Below are 17,195 nucleotides of genomic sequence, written 5' to 3'. Positions count from 1 at the left end.
ACTGCAGCATACTCACTAGCAATAAAAAACATAAATCTCTCTGGCCAGTGTTTTCTGGATCCACTCAACTGATTTCAAAGTAACCAAATTCGGGAACTTCTTTTTCACAATTGCATTTAAAAATTTGTTTCTAAATAAAGTAACCAATGTGTCCAATTTTGCTGGTTGTGTTCCGTGTAGTAGCCACTGATAATTCTGCGATCCTCTCTGAGTAAATTAAGTAAGTGGAGAAGTACTTGGCTTCATTTGGTATTTCGAATTGGCGTCAGTTATCACAGAAGAGAAACGACTAAGGTATTCTCTGCAGCAGATTTCTATTGGCATTGATTTTTTGAAGTTCGCCCAAATACGACAGCCCCACTTTTCTATTATCCAGCTTAGATCCATCTGTGTGTAGGCATTTCCGACAGCTCGATTTGCAATGAGTATCTCAAGTTTTGTGGACATGTCTAGTTTTGGAACTATTGCATCGCGCATTTGTAGTACGGTGCTCATTGATGAATTTAATTAGGACCTTCATGTAATCTGTCATATTTCCGATTTTTAGGTCGGAGTTGTTTAGGATTCTCAGAGGCTGTTGTCGCCTCTTTTTCTATATATTAAAATAGGAAAGGAGTATTCCAATCATGCACTGATTCCGCCAGCCTGGAATGTTTTCATTTATCCTGTTATGTTGATGCAAACCATTCTGTGCTTGCGGTTCTTTGTGTAGCCTTAGTCTACTATGCTACGGAAGCATACGTTACTATTTGCTTTACGACAATAAAGGCCCCACGTCTTACCTAGAAGTCGTTAACAGTAAAGGAAGGCCTTCATCTCCTTGCTGATAAGAGCATCCAAATGTGCATTCCAGTGGAGTGTTTTGTGAGGAGTTGCCCCCAGATATTTTGCTTCACAGCAATATTATATTTCTGTTCCGCTCAAAAATAGTTTTTGCATGATTCATTTGTGTGATGCGTAGGGCTTGCTGCAGATTACCAGATCGTCTACGTAGCCTTGGCTGTTCAGTTCGATAGGAAGTTCATCTATTACCATAGCCCAAAAAGGGTTGAGAGTACACCCCCTTTAGGATATTCCCTTGTGGCTATTATCGAATATATCGTACCTCCTAATTCAGAACTGATGTTTCATGTTATAACAGGGATTTACAGTTATAATATTATTAACGTAAGCATGATTTAGATTTGACCAATTTACTATACTATTACGAACTTTTTGTAATAATTCGAATGCCAAATTTCTGTACTGAAATGTAATTATCAAACCAATGTAGTTGTGAAAGAAAAATTTTTCGATTATTGCATTTGATGTCGCGATAGGGCCCCACATTTCCCCGGACGACGCACGTGTTAATCCGACCCTGTACGCATGTGATGGCGTATCAACGTAAATTATAAAAATTTCGTATTCATGTAGATAAGATAATAAAGCTAAAACAGTTTTGTATAAACTCAAACCCATTACCCTCGGTTTTATTGTTTGCTAGCAATATTAATTTGAGAAATAAGTGATGCGCATAAGTGATTAGTAATTTTCGAAAGAAAAATAAAAACCTTCAAGGCCACACGACACACGATGCAGCGAAACAAAGGTGGCGTCTTCAGTGGACGGCTAATCCTCCCTTTGTCGATTTTACAGCATCCACCCTTTCGCTGACGTCACATTATTATTTTTTCGCACTAGTGATGAATATTAAATTTTCATATTGTACCTATTTGCTGCAAAGTTGTACCTAAAAGTACATACACGTACCTAAACAGTAAACATATATTTTTATATGCATACAATTGTGGTAGTTGGTGGACTACATCTTCCCTTTGTGCCATATCAACTTTTGGACTTACATGAAACAATATTTGACAACGTTCCAAATGTACATAAAATAATGTGCTTGTACCGAATGTACGTTCAAATTTAAGAAGCTGAAGAGTAGGTACAATTCCACCTAGTTTTACATCACTATTTCGCACCACTTGTTCGCTTCTTCTATAAAATTATTAGTTGCGTTCCGTAACTCGCAAGAAGTTGCCAGAATTTACAGAATTTTACCGAAAGCGTTCCCGTACTCGGTTCTATGGCAAAGAAGAGGAAAAATGGGAGAGTAAAATCAGTTCCCCCTTTTGTCAGAAGTTGCAAGATTTTACACGAAGAATTTTTGCTGGTAAAATCTGGTAAAGTGTCAAATCATCAGCTGTTCAAATGATTTCAAATTTGAATAAGTAAAAACAAAAGTCATCAACAAAAACATCAAGTTTTGTAATTATTTTTGTTAATTTGCTGGTCTATATGAGCAAAATTTAGATGGTCGCCAAATGATAAAAAAACTGCTATGTAAACAAAAAATGGCGTCCGCGGTATATGTATGTATGTAGCCTAATTTGTTGCACATGACAAGGCCACGTCAAGTGAAGCACAAAAATTTCGCTGTGTCAAGAAATTTCGAAAAAAGTAACTGTAACTGTAAAGTACATTTTTTTAGAGCTTTTCCGAATTCAAGTAAAACGTAATTTTTCGATGTACTATCAATGTCGCCAACTCACGAATGACCTTGTATTGATGCAATATATTTTAATTTGAGTCAAAAAATGTATAATTTGTTTGCGGAAGAAGATTACATAGATTAGATTCTAGGGAGCATAAGGCAGACAGTCTACTTATACATTCATATGTATGTATTCAAATGAGAATCCACAGAAAATATGTCAAAGCAGATTAAACATACGAACTAAAAGTTTTAATAGGCGCCATAGACGGTGCATCTGACTCCCAAGTCATCTGTGTACGCGACACTACGAGTTGACTCGCATTCCGACTACACACAGTTGATTCATTCAGAATTAGCGCGGTGTAAATAAGACATACACTGCCGGAAAAAAAGTAATGGCACACAGCATTTTTCACAATATATGCAACAAGTTTTATTCTAATTGTGTTCCGCTACTTCAAACTAGCACTATATTATAATAATAATCAAAAAAAAAGATACTGAACTTTCCTGAGTTTTGCACAAAGTTTGTTGTAGAATTAACCATGTATTTATAAAAACGTAAAAAAAAATTTTAAAAAATGGTTGCATATATCGTAAAAAATGCTGTGTGCCAATACTTTTTTCCGGCAGTGTATTTAATTTCACTAATACATCCAAACCCACTCGCAAGTCAGGCGCACCGTGTATGCCGCCTATAAGATTGAATAAAAAATGTCATGACACAAACAATCACGTGCAAACGACAGTCAGCTTACTTAATAATATTCCTGCCGAAAATTTAATTTATTTAATTCGCTTATTTTCATGAAAGCTTTTTTTATTGATTTATTACTTCCGTTTGCTGAATTTGATTTATTTTGTTTGGTTTATTCAGCGAAATGCGTAAATGACAATGATTGTGTAATTTTATGTAAATTATTTTAAATTAAATACTTTTTCTTCTAAGCATATGAAGTGTTGGTTTTTTTCAATGTTTTTTTTCTGGTACGTTATTTGTAATTAAATAAATAATACAAAAACTAATTTCAATCGCCAAAGTCTAGATTAGTAGGAGATCAGCTTTCCGCTGTAGGGCTGTTTCTTTTGTAAAGAGAAAAAATAAATAAATTGAGTTTGCGGGTAAATGATCTTGCTAATTTGCACATGACGATGTCACCGATGGCCAATTTTGCTACTGGGTCGTTTTGAATTAAATATCTATGGATGTAAGTAGTCAAGTAATTCAAAAGAAAGCTCCCATACATACTCAGGAATTATTATACTTTATAGAAATCTCCTCCCATTCCTGCGAGAAGCTTTTGACCTCTGCTCAAATTCGTATATAAACGCCCACATGCATGCTATTTACCACATATGTACATATGTATGTATGTTTGTCTTAATTAACTGGCTCATAGGTATTGAATATATGCAATTAAAATTAATGATTGCATGCTTTGTTTAATCAACTTGAATTGTATAAGCGGAAATTTTGCATTTAAATGCATTTCATGTATATTTTTTTAGTAAACAATTAAAAACCGATCTTCATTGAAATACAATATTTATGTCTGCTAAATATAGCTCAGTTAGATTTATTATTTTAAAAAACTTTTCGGTTGTGTATATATTGTATATAGTTATGTGTGTTCATTGCCGGCTTTAACTAAGCATTAGTCTTAATTAATCTTATCGTAATATTCTATTTACTTTGACTTTGTACAGTTGGTTAGACTTGCTCGTGCAAGTCTCGTGTCGATTAAACTGACCAATACCGAATATTCCTCGAAGATTGTGTGCTAAAGTTTTCGAAGCTTTTTAAACATACTTACATACATACATACGATTATTAAATTAATTAGATAGTAGAACATATACAGATACATATGTATGTACATAAGCGCTACACTCAAAACGGAAATCTTATGTTTGGTTTTGCTTACTTCAATACGTACTTACGTATGTACGTACGTACGTACTTAATATTAATCCATCCCCCCATAGTCGAAGTAATACACTACGGTAATACATCACGGTAGTAGGGAAACGAATTAGATGATTAAGTTTCATCTTATATACCTTGTCTATACCTATTTACGCAAGAGCCGAACTAACAAAAAACCGTTATATTTCTTTCAAGCATTTATATGTACCTCTGTCTTTGTGGCGCACTCGATGAAGCCGTATGCAAAAGTAAACAAAATCTGCTATTTTTATACGATATTTATTTAGCAATTAATTTACGCGGTTGACCGAAATGGAAGCAAATAATAATTCGAATTTAAAACAAGCTGTATAAAGAAAACCAGCCTATTTTCACTTCACGTCAAATGAATGATGCGTTTACACTTGTTTCCTAATGACGAATTTTCACTAAGCATTGAAATGAAAAAAAGTGTATGCCATTTAAGAAAATGCCATGTGGAAATGAATTCAATTACTATTTTTTTAATGTAATAACACAATTATTTTTTTTATGCCCGACTTCGACATTTGTCATTTTTGCCATTTAATGCCTAGTGGAAATCCAGCATAACTTATGTGAGAAATAAAAAAACCGATTTGAAAACAAATTCAAGTCAATACACTTTTCAGTTTCAAAATCAAATTTCAAATTTTAAAATCGGACAAAAAACAAATTCTTCACCCACATAACGGTAATTTCAAAAACTCAAAGCTATATTATAATATATATCATATTTTAGGGGAGTAGGTTTTGTCCGATGTCAAAAATATTCAAGACAATTTGTACGTCAAATTTGGTCGGGATCGGTCAAGTAGTTTTTGAGATACGCATACATGATATAGGTGGGCGTTGCCACGCCCCTCCCCAGAAGCTTAGTCTAACATTGGGCCTCATGCACAAAAAGTGAGCTTAAGCTCCGACTCGATTTTCAGTATAAATTCTTGAGCTTGAACTCACCCCTTCAGTGCAAAAATTGAATTTGAGCTTAAGCTCACTTTTTATTCAAAAGGCCCAATATATTATTATCAGAAATCGAAAATAACCGTCACCAAGTATCTTGTATGGTGTTTACCACAAACACTCATCTCTCAAGCAAAGTGTGTCTCTCACCGTAGCATATCACGCTGTGCGATATTTTTGTGTGTTTTCGTTGTGGGTTATTTATCAACTGCTTAAATTTCCCTTAGGCAAAAGACACTTTGGCAGGGACTTTAATTTTTAAGTGTCTTAATTTGTGGGTTATTGTTAGACTGAAAAATGTAAGTGGGCGTACATAAGTGGAAGCAAAGCGTTGGGCATTTCTTTACATGACATATACGTACGTACGTGGGTAACCGCGCTCAAACACTTATTTTTCCTCTTCTAGCGATAAGTGTCCGTGTCCAATTGAAACGGAAAAAGATATGGCAAATAACCCTTTCCCACTGAGAGAAGCAAACATCTACAAAAATACACCACCTGTTATGTTTTGTGCGTTATTTTTTCTCTTAAACAGTGACAGTTATTTTGGGACACTTTCAAAGTGGAGAGGGATATTTTCGACTTCTGATTGTTATCAAAAAAAAAAAAAAAACGCCTTGCTTATCATGTAGTTTACAAAAAGGTGAAGAAACCATATTTAATACGTGCACCAGGTATATACATACACTGGCGGCAGAAATAATAGACTCGTCGTACTTTTAAGAATATTGGCTATATTTTTTTAATTTATTTTATGTCATATAAATCCGAATTTCAGACTGTGCACAAAAATTATAAAAATTCGATAAATTTTCACCAAATTTTCAAACAATTTATTTAGAATTTGAAAAAAAACCCAAAAATTAACGGAATTTTATAGCCACTTGAAACTTGCACTTAATTGAATGGGCTACAAAATTGCATACCAAAAATGCTTTTAAAGATTCTGAATAAAATTTTAAAAATTTGTCGAATTTTTTTAATTTTTGTATAATGTTTGAAAATGGGATTTATATGGTGTTTATTGTATAACTAGCCAGGCTTTATAAAAAAATATTAAACATAAAATAAACCATGGCCATATAGCAAAAGCTCGTCAAAGTAAGGCGAGTCCATTATTTCTGCCGCCAGTGTATGAGTAAAGTTCGGTTTCGCACGAACATATACATACATATGTACGTCTTTACTTTTCGTTATTGTAACTGCCGTGGCCGGTACTTGTTTATTTTTATTATTTAAGAGGCTGCGTATTTCGTGCACGATCCCTCACATGATCAGGAGTCTATTTATTTTTCAAGTGAATAAACATTCCCAAAAAATATGCATGTGTCCGCAAACACCTCTTCACCTACCTACCTGAAAAGTTTAATTACACTTACTTACAATAACGGAAGTTTTACTGAACTGCAAGGTGGGACAAAAAATAACTCCCGAAAGTGACAATTAGTTATTAACTTTTTCGACTCGATTTTTTTCCAATAAATTGAATTCATTAAATTTGCATGTAATCTTTCATCATTTCAACCAAAATAAAACAAAATTAATTACCAGCTACGTGCAATATAGACGGCTTTATTGCTGTTAAGTGCTAACCAGTGTTGCCGTTTCCGTGCAATTGGAACAAAAGTGGTAGCTTCATTTCTTCAAATAAGACTTTGGAGGGTTGGTTGGTTTTTTGTGGTTTTCGAGGGGTTTTGGTAGGCAAATCACATAATTTATTCATTTTATAAAACTGCACGTATCTCTGTGACAGCTTTTAATTCTTATAGCAGAAGTAAAAACGAATGATTTTCAAAGCTTGCCTTTGAGTTCGCGTTTTTTTTCTTCATTTAACCAAAAAGAGCTGCACATGAAGACAAATTATGGACAAGTAAATTCTATTTGATTTTTTATAAGACAACATTTGTCACAATATTTAAATAAAATTTTCAATGAAAGTCACATTTTGGTAGGCTGAGAGCTATTTAGTACCGATTGTGTTAGGAAAAACATTTATTGAGTGGCAACACTGGTGCTAACAAGAAGAATATAAATAAATGTATCGTCTGTATTTTGTGAGAATCAGGTTGGCTGCAGACTTTGGTTCAAGTTATTCCCCAAAAAACTCCGCATGTACGGGTACCGCAGAGCGTAGCAGGCGTGTGCTAAAATTGCGCTTTGTATTCGGGAATTTTGTACTTAAATGGGCACACGGCGACAAACTTAACTAACGATTTACGGAGTTTAAATGCGTGCGGCGCTAAGTACATATGTACATATAGCTGTTAGGCACCCACATATTTAATTCGAGTACGTACGAAATTTACAAATACAAAAAAAAAACACAAAAAAGCGGCGGGTGATTGTGCATACAAATGTACATACATACATACATACATACACGTAATAAATCAACTTACAAATGTGTAATGCAGAGTTGAAGGGCAAAGTGAAATCGACTTGCGTTTGTTAAATTGCAACTAAGCTGGCAAAAAAGGCAGCGCAAATGAAATAACAAAAAAATAAATAAAAAATAAAAATAAACAAATTTTATTATTTAGTTGAGCGGAGAGTTCAACTCGAATACAATGCGATAAACGCTTTTGTTGCTCTATGCATAATAGATCACAATGAGAGAACAGTTTTAAATCGACGTCAAGATAACAAAACAAACCACTGCATGCGCTTTCGTGATATCTAAGCTAAAATCATTGGCAGTTATACGGCGCTGGAGTACGTGGAATGGCGATCGTAAACCGCTGCGCGTTAAACTTTCTTACTAAACAGACTTTTCGGTTTTCGTTTGTGTGCTAATACAATTTTTAGTTATTTATTAATTTTTTGTTTTTTTTGCGAAAAATTATCATTTATATATATATATGATCAAATACAAGATAAAGTGTAAAATGCTCATTAAAGTGTCTATAAAGTGTCTATAAAGTGACGTACATACTTAGTGCCGCCTGCATGTGCTAATTCTACAAACAAAAAAATAAACATAAACATCAAAGATAAAAAGGGAATTGAACAGCTCTACATATGTAGTTAACCATGCATATTTGTATGTAAATAAATATCACGCCGTTTTGCTTTAATTTGTTTTTTATCAGTCATCTGCTGCTAGATTATAAGAATGTTAATTAAACACCAAGCTAGGCTGAGCGCACACGTGACGACGTGATTTCGTTGAACATATGTACAAGTGCATATGTATGTATGCATATTAGAGTGCATCACTCTTCATACACAAAAAAAAAAATAAAAAATCGGCACTGTTTTTCCGTCGCATTTATATAAAATTTATTATTCAGCCATGATATTTCGTAAAAGTATTAAGATTTACCTGAGTTGGACCGATTTTAAAACACCTCCAAACTCGAGGTACTACAAGCTTTTTTTAAATTAAATTTAGTTTTTAAAAATATGCTTTCCAAAAAATTTAAAAATTACGGACATTTTCTGTTTTTAAAAATTTATAAACGGAATAAAAATAAGAAAATTTTTTAGAGATATTTTCACAGCGGCCCAGCTCACGTAAATCTTAATATGTTTTTTTGGCAGAAGCCTTAAAATTTTATAAGTTTTATAATTTCGGTGGAAAACAGCAACTTTTTTGATGATGCACCCTAATGTATGTACATATATACTTGTGAATAAGTATGTATGTTTGTTTGCATAGATATTGGAAGACGTGATTTGTTATTTTCTTATAAAATCAATTTTTGTTGATACAAATTTTAAGGAAACCTGTTCCAACGAGAGTACCGTTATTGCAAACAGCAACCGTGTGTTAAGGCTATTCTATGTATGTATGGAGAAGTATAGAACTGCGGACTTTTGAAAACTGATTTATGTTTTGACTTTAGAAACAAAAAAATTAATTTGTTTAAAATACAATGGGCCATATTATTGTTTTCGTCACTATAAACTTATCGCTTCGATGCACTTTATCGATCGACAATTTTTCATTGTGGGTATTATTGCTATCGTCGAAAAATTACTTTACCGACAAATAAAAATTTTATTTTCGAATTTGAAATTTTTTACAAAATTTATCACGGACGTTATTGGTCAATTAAAAATTGGTCGCAAAGAACATTAAACCTTAAAAAAAAAAGTTCAGGCAAGAAGGCAGACATTCGTTGACCATTGCGGCTTAGCTTTCAGAGTTTATGTTTACCTTCTTGAGTTGTTATAAAATTTCGATTCAGTCCCATGTTTCCACTCTACTTATCTTCCCATCCGACTTCAACCCTTCCATGAAGAAGCTCACTGAGCCTTCATTGCAAATATTTCATACATTCCGTCCATTTCCTAGCTTTAAGGCGCATGAGTAGTGGTGACCCAGCGTCGGTATATAATAGACCAACTACGATGAATGCAAGGCTTCTTGCAATTCAGGAAGGCCCGCAATTCGAATAGCTCAGTTATGCATACTTTGCACTGCATTGCATGCAATAGGGGTATTCACGATACGGCGCATACTGTCTAGCATGGTGCATAGATAACATAAATAGCATGATTGTTGTTGTTTCATGTGTTCAAACAACAACAAAATTAGGGAATCATGCTATTTATGCTATTCATGCACCGGATCGTGAATACCCCTAATGTAATTTTTACGTAAAAATCAAAAACCAACAGACTTCTACAAACATATGCATGTAATGATGTGCGTTGGGTAACCGTTTCACGAAAATCTTATTTAACAGATTCCTTATGTTATATTTATTGACGCCCCATTAGGAGTAAAAGGGCGTCGAAGACAGAACCCGCTTTATAAAAGTAAAAATCTTACATTTCGTACTGTTCCTTATCATCACTTATACTTACATTAGCATTGTATAAGTAAGTAATAATATAGCCTGCAGTACGGCGGAGCGACTAAAGGACTGCTGAATCGCTAGCTGCCTGATAAACTCCGTCAATTACCGACCGACTACTTGCAGTGTCGATTAGTTTTACAAGGCCTAGGACCATCGGCTTTCTCTGCACTACCGTGAGTTACTAAAGTAGTTACTTGCGTGATTTATGGGCGCCCTCTGTCGTAGTTTTTCGTTATCCTGCTTACGACTGGTTCGACTCTGCACTACCATCTCCACTACCACGGGTTAATAGAGTAGCTACTTACATAGGAGTCGGTGCAGTAGCGGTTCAAAAGTAGCGATTGACTCCAGCAGTACTGAAGGGTAACTATGGAATATCGGTTGGTCTTTTTTCGAAAGTTAATTGCTTTACTACGAGTATTTTTCATGTGCTAGCATACAAAATTTCTGGGAGATTGCAAAGAATGATAAAAGATAATTATTCATAGTCGTGTTCAATATTAAGTGGAAACTAATAAATTTAAGTATTCACTTTAAAATTCGCATTTATTCAAACTAATTGCAACTAAATAAATAGTTTCACGATCAGCGATGCCGGCTATTTGAATAATGCATACAAAATAATAGAGCAATAATATTGGAAAATATGTGCATTAGGACGCTATTTTTCGGCGACTATTTTTTTTTGTCTCCCACCTCGAAATTTTGTGGGAAATACCTAAAAACCAATCCCTGAAAACTTGAGCCCTTAATATAGATATTAAGTGCTCGACCGAGGCGTGCAAGGATTTTCTGATCAAAATACACGTAAACTTTTGATTTTGTTTCTTCAAAAGTCTATAGCTCAGAGGCATTTTATGGTGTAATTTTGGTCAATGATAGGGTTTCTTCAGAATTGAATGCTCTACAAAAGTATCCATTGCGGCGTATCCCTAAGGACGAGGCCACGCATTGAGCGGCTGAGCGGTAGGCGGTGATTGCGTGGCCTCGACCTAACCCAATTTTTTCATAAAATTCTAGATAGGGACACAAAATCTCGTAAATGGCAAGGGCCACAGAAAACATTTAAATGACAAACTTGAAGCCTATTCAATTTATGCTTAAAGAACCCCGCGGAGAAATCCAAAGAAATGTAAAGAGCGTAAACTTCTTGATTCGATATCTTCGCTGGAAATGGTTTGAGCTAAATTTAAAAAGAAGGTCCCTATTGTACCTGCAATAGATTTAAAATAGGGGAACAAGAAGACAATGCTCACACAAATTTTATTACTAGAACTGTTAGGTTTAAACTTCTCGAAGGAATCAGTTCCAAACGGTACCAGACTCAAGAAGATCTTATCCGACCCAGACCATGGAAGAAGAAAGCCTGGATCTGTGCTTGAGCAACAAATTTATGTAACTAAGGCAATAAATGCTTCGGATATAAGCCAAATTCGACAACAAATATTTGCTCTATTTTAAAACCATGTGTCTAAAGAATAAAGTGTGAAAGTTTTATTTGAATAATTGTTTAGTCAATTCTTTGGCCAAAACCCATAGCTTCATAGGCTGACTTAAGACAGATTTCAATTCTATATACCAACTTATTCTCCTAATTAGGCTGCATATTTCCATCAAAAACATTACGTTTACAAGCAATTTATCATCGAAAAACCTAATGACTTTAGTCATTAAAAGTTGGTTATTTGCTAATAAATTGCTTTTAAGTACATTAGGGTGTCACAAAATACTAAGACTTTTTTTTATATATTCAACAGTTTTATTGAGCTTCAGGCTTTATTAACCGACTTCACAAAAAGGAGAAGGTTATCAGTTCGTCGGAATATTTTTTTTGTTGTTTTTTTTTTTATGTACGTTACCGCATAACTCTGGACCACGTTAACCGATTTCGATAATTCTTTTTTTCATCGGAAAGGTGGTACCTCAAAGGTGTTCCCATACTAAGTTTGTTCAAATCCGATAATTGGATCGTGAAGAACTTAACGATAATCTTAAATTTTTATATGAGAATTGATCTCGGTTTTGTTTTTTGCTTAAAAATTACTTGTTTTATGAAAAATGTTCTGGAAAAACAACAATAATTTACTAAGGTAGAATTTATAGCTGCTATTTCGGAGATAAGCTCATCTACTCATCAGACATCTTCAGCCGCGGTCACTAGGTTATAACCAGTGACTTCGGATTACAAAGCCAGTGGTCTACCCACTGAGCTAAGTTCGCCACGTAAACTGTTGTTGCTTTTCCACTTTTTCATACATCAATCCAACTACAATCAAGGGCATTTATTTTTTATATAAGAAAACATTATTGCCTTAATTTTTGTCATTAATAAGTACGTGCATTTTTAAAGTTGCCGGGACTATCAGCGTTATAGGTGCGAGAAGATTTGGAATGTTCTGAATCATTTGTCAACCCTTTTGGTAGTTTTCGGAGCTTGTAAACCGAATTTCACTTAGATCATATTTCCAAAACACGATATCGTTTGATACACTCTAATGTACATAAATAGCTTCGTATAAATTAAGAAGACACATTTTCTTGAAAAAAGTTTTACTTATGGTGCTTACGTGAAGATAAGCGATTGTTTTTTGACGAACATTCAAAAGCGACTAATGATATTAGCACTTGACTCTAAATATCTTATCAGTGTTGTTATTTTGGTAGAATTCTACCAAATTTGACAGAATATATATATATATATTTTTTTTTTTTAATTTTAATTTTGCTAGATTGATAGATTCGTTTTTTTTTGGTAGGTTTTTCCAGAAGCCTTTAATTAATTAATTTCAACGAAGCGACAAGTAGACGTCGAATAATACGGCGTTTCCACGATTCGTAATTTGCTCTCTCATTTGTAATTCGCTCTCCCATTCGTCACTTTTCACAGTAGAGGGCGGCATAAATTTTGATTTATATTTAAAGGATTTACTCTTAAAACTTCCGATTCGATTTTATGAATCATTCTTGGACCAGAATTTTTCCAGCGAATAAAATTTTCATCGCGATAGATAGAACGCTTCATGAACGACTCCTTCTGACAAATACAAAACGAAGCATTTTTTTTTAAATTTGCCTTTCTTGAAGTAGAATTTAAAAATGTGGTGATTTTTTTATTTTTTATTTTTTTTTTTGAAAATCGACCAATTTCAAAACGGTTTGAGTGGTCTTGAACTTTTGATAGATTTTGTGTTGGCATTTTGTTAGAAAATGTATTTTTGATGCGGCAACACTGTATCTCATGGAAAAAATATTCGTCAATCAGGACTCTTTTTGGCCCTTACACATTTAAGCGAGTGTTTGGCCGAGCTTCTCCTGTAATTTGTAGTTTTCGTCCTGATGGTGTAACACAAATGGAAGAAGCTACACTTGCACGCCACAATAGATATTTTCTTCTTTTATTGCAGCATGAAATAACATCAAATTTGTAGCGCTGAAGGTTTTCTTTATGCGAATATAGGGTGTAGCTAGGTGCGACCTTGACTAGCTGTGTTTAATTAACAATTTGTTTTTTTTTGCGTTTAAATTTTAGCAGCGCATTAGAATATGGAATAAGCAATGAATATTTAAACATACATACACACACACACACACGCATGCACACACGAACAAATAAAAATATTATGCAGGCTTAAGGCAAGCACTAATTATTTTTGTATTTAAAAAATAGCAACAAATATTGCATTTAAAACAAAAAACAAAAAAAAAGAAGAAACATTGATAAACAAATTATATAGAAATTTTGTATTATAATTTTCGCATAAAAGTGAATACTGAAATGTCGAGCACTTATTTCTCTAATAAGCACCGCCTAGCGATGACTGGCGCAGTGTTGGCGTTAATTTTGTTAATCTTATGTTTGCTTACTTCAAACGTTTTTTCAATCGTCTCCGAACAACAACTAGACAAAGCCGATGCCGATACGCTGGAATTATTACATGTGGTAAGTTGATAATACGAAAATGATGAAAGGTGTTATACGTTTGACGGTACATAAATGCGAGTGCATACATATGTACATATACATACATACGTCGCACTTGAAATATTTTTGTGAAAAATTAAAAAAAATAAGATTTAAATGATAATAGTATCTGGTGTAGTGTTCGCTCAAAATGAAGGAAGTGTGCTTTTTAATAATTACTTAGTTGCGTTTACTTGAGATTAGCGCTTGCATTGAACACACGATCACTTGTAGTTACTTGTGTATGTGTTTTTAAAATACTCTAAATACGGTAAAAGCTTACATGTGAAAATTTGTCGTGATAACCTTTTTAGTAAAGCTTAATTAAAGAGGACATTTAAGAACTATTTTTATTTTTAAATAAGTGCTTATAAAAATTTTTAATTAAAAAAAAAAATCGTACATTGCCTGATTTATATTTTGATCTACTGGTTTACAAAAAATTATTTTCTTCTGAAAATATTTATGTGTTCTAATTCAAATTAGGCATATGAACAAGTCTGCAAAAAAAATCAAAAAAAAAAATCATACAGCGAAATTCAAAATACACAAGTGCACTCAACCCTCAATCGCAGTCTATTAAATTTAGATCAATCTGGTTTTATAATTAAGACCGGTGCAGTGAGTTTAACTAACGAGTGCAATTACGAATGAGTCAGTATATGTACACATGCATGAACGTTTGAGAGTAAAAAAACTTCACTTCATTTTTTTGGAAATTTGCAAACTGGACATAATTTTAGTTTTTTTGAACTTAACCAAATTTACTATTTTTTCAACCGAGACTATTTTCGCCGGATTATCCATCTCAAAAATTTAAAATATTCTTATATTTATTTCGCTATCCGCTCTCGATCTCGAGATATATATGTATTTAATGTTGCCCTATTTCCAAAATGGAACACAGATTGAAGAATGCGTCACAGATTCAGCGCCACTTCGTCCTATTAGAGTCGGCATTTAAATCGACGTTAAGGTAGTTGGCGTCTCTTCAATCACATTAAGAAGGCTTATTCCGCGTTGATTAGCGTAAGCGGTGGGATCTCCCTTCATGTTGGATAAAGTACAGAGATTCCTATCAGACCAAATTCTGCTTTATATTTATGTACATAGCTCTTCGCCGTCGCCTTTGAACAGCTCAGTGGATATACCGTCTGTTCCGGGGGCCTTGTTGTGTTTAAACAGCTGTTCTCACCTTGTCTTGGTGAAGTGAAGGAACTTCAGCGTCATCCCTACACATCATTTCCAGTGCTCATTCTTCAATCGCGCCTCCTGTTTCACCTTTCAACAGCATTAAGAAGTACTCCCTTCACATCTTAAGTGTACTCTGGACATCTGTTACCAAATTTTCATCTTCATCTCTGCGGGACATCTGCATCGATTTCGCCCCTAAATACCTTTTTAGGATCTCTTCGCCATATTAGTTGCATTGAGAAGTGCTCTCCATATCTCCAGGGTACTCTAAACATCTGTAACTAGATTTCCATGCTTTTCTCTGCTGAAACCAGCGCCGGTCTGGAAACCGTTTGATTGTTCTTAGATTAGAAGCACAACTTTTTATTAATTTCACCTTTTTTAATTTTTTATTTTATTATTCTCACATTTTTTCATAGGTTTTTCGCCATGGTCCGCGTACACCAGCTGATACATATCCAAACGATCCGCACATTAATCAGACATTCTCGCCATATGGATGGGGACACTTAACAAATGTAAGATGTTTTTAAAAAGCGGTAACTATGCACTGATGCACTTTGTAAACTTTTTTATTTATATCAAAGAAGATTTTTATTTGTAGATCATTGCAAAATCGTTATTTTTTATTTTTATTTTTTGCGATAAAATTGCATGGTTATTTAATGATTTTTTAATGAACATTTTTAACCGCTATAATGAAGATTCCGTTTTTACGACCGTTTTAAATCTCTTGTGATCTAAAAATTAAATCTGAAAAGAATGGTTATAAAATAATCGAAAATAAAAAAATAACAATTACTTTTGATCAAAAAAATTAAAAATCATAAAACAACGGTTAAATTTGAACGGGAAAACAGAAATTTAATTTTAACTGATAAAGCATGATTTTTATACCCGAGCGCACTTGTGCACAAGGGTATATTAATTTTGTTCACATAACGGTTGTTTGTAACAGCCAAAACGAATCGAGATAGATATAGACAAATGTATACATAAATGATCAGGATGAAAAAAGAAATCGATTAAGCCATGTCTGTCTGTCCGTCCGTCTGTCCGTCTGTCCGTCTGTCCGTGTACACGATAACTCGAGCAAAAATTGAGATATCTCAACGAAATTTGGTATGTAGGTTTCCCTTAATCCAAGGTAGGTTGGTATTGAAAATGGGCGAAATCGGACTTTAACCACGCCCACTTCCCATATAACGGTAATTTCCAGAAATACGAAAACTGCGATATTTTAGTAACTACTGAAGATAATTCACTCAAAATTGATATTTACAATAATTTTTAGACAAAAAATAAGAATATTATAAATTTTTGGAAAATGGGCGTAGCCACGCCCACTTATGGTTACATGTGTATATCTTGGTAACCGCTGCACCAATTTCTTCCAAACTTGGCACAGTTGTTGGCCTTCGCATAACATACCAAATTTCCGAAAATTTTTAAAATCGCTCAATAACCACGCCTACTTCCCATATAACGGTAATTTTCAGAAATACGAAAACTGCAATATTTTAGTAACTACTGGAGATTATTCACTCAAAATTGATATTTATAATAAGTTTTAGACGAAAAATAAGAATATTATAAATTTTTGGAAAATGGGCGTAGCCACGCCCACTTATGGTTACATGTGTATATCTTGGTAACCGCTGCACCAATTTCTTCCAAACTTGGCACAGTTGTTGGCCTTCGCATAACATACGAAATTTCCGAAAATTTTTAAAATCGTTCAATAACCACGCCTACTTCCCATATAACGGTAATTTTCAGAAATACGAAAACTGCAATATTTTAGTAACTACTGGAGATTATTCACTCAAAATTGATATTTAT

General features: G+C 33.9%; 1 protein-coding gene across 1 annotated transcript in view; it reads right to left on the bottom strand.

Moving 5' to 3' along the window:
- Positions 1–17,195, bottom strand: part of LOC118746826 — a 304,681-nt gene that overhangs the window by 64,084 nt on the left and 223,402 nt on the right. The window lies entirely within an intron of this gene.

This window comes from Rhagoletis pomonella, unplaced genomic scaffold, assembly GCF_013731165.1.
Source record: "Rhagoletis pomonella isolate Grant_MI unplaced genomic scaffold, Rhpom_1.0 Rhpom_scaffold_00011, whole genome shotgun sequence".
In the NCBI taxonomy this organism is placed as follows: Eukaryota; Metazoa; Arthropoda; class Insecta; order Diptera; family Tephritidae; genus Rhagoletis; species Rhagoletis pomonella.
This window is presented reverse-complemented; position numbering and strand designations above follow the sequence as displayed.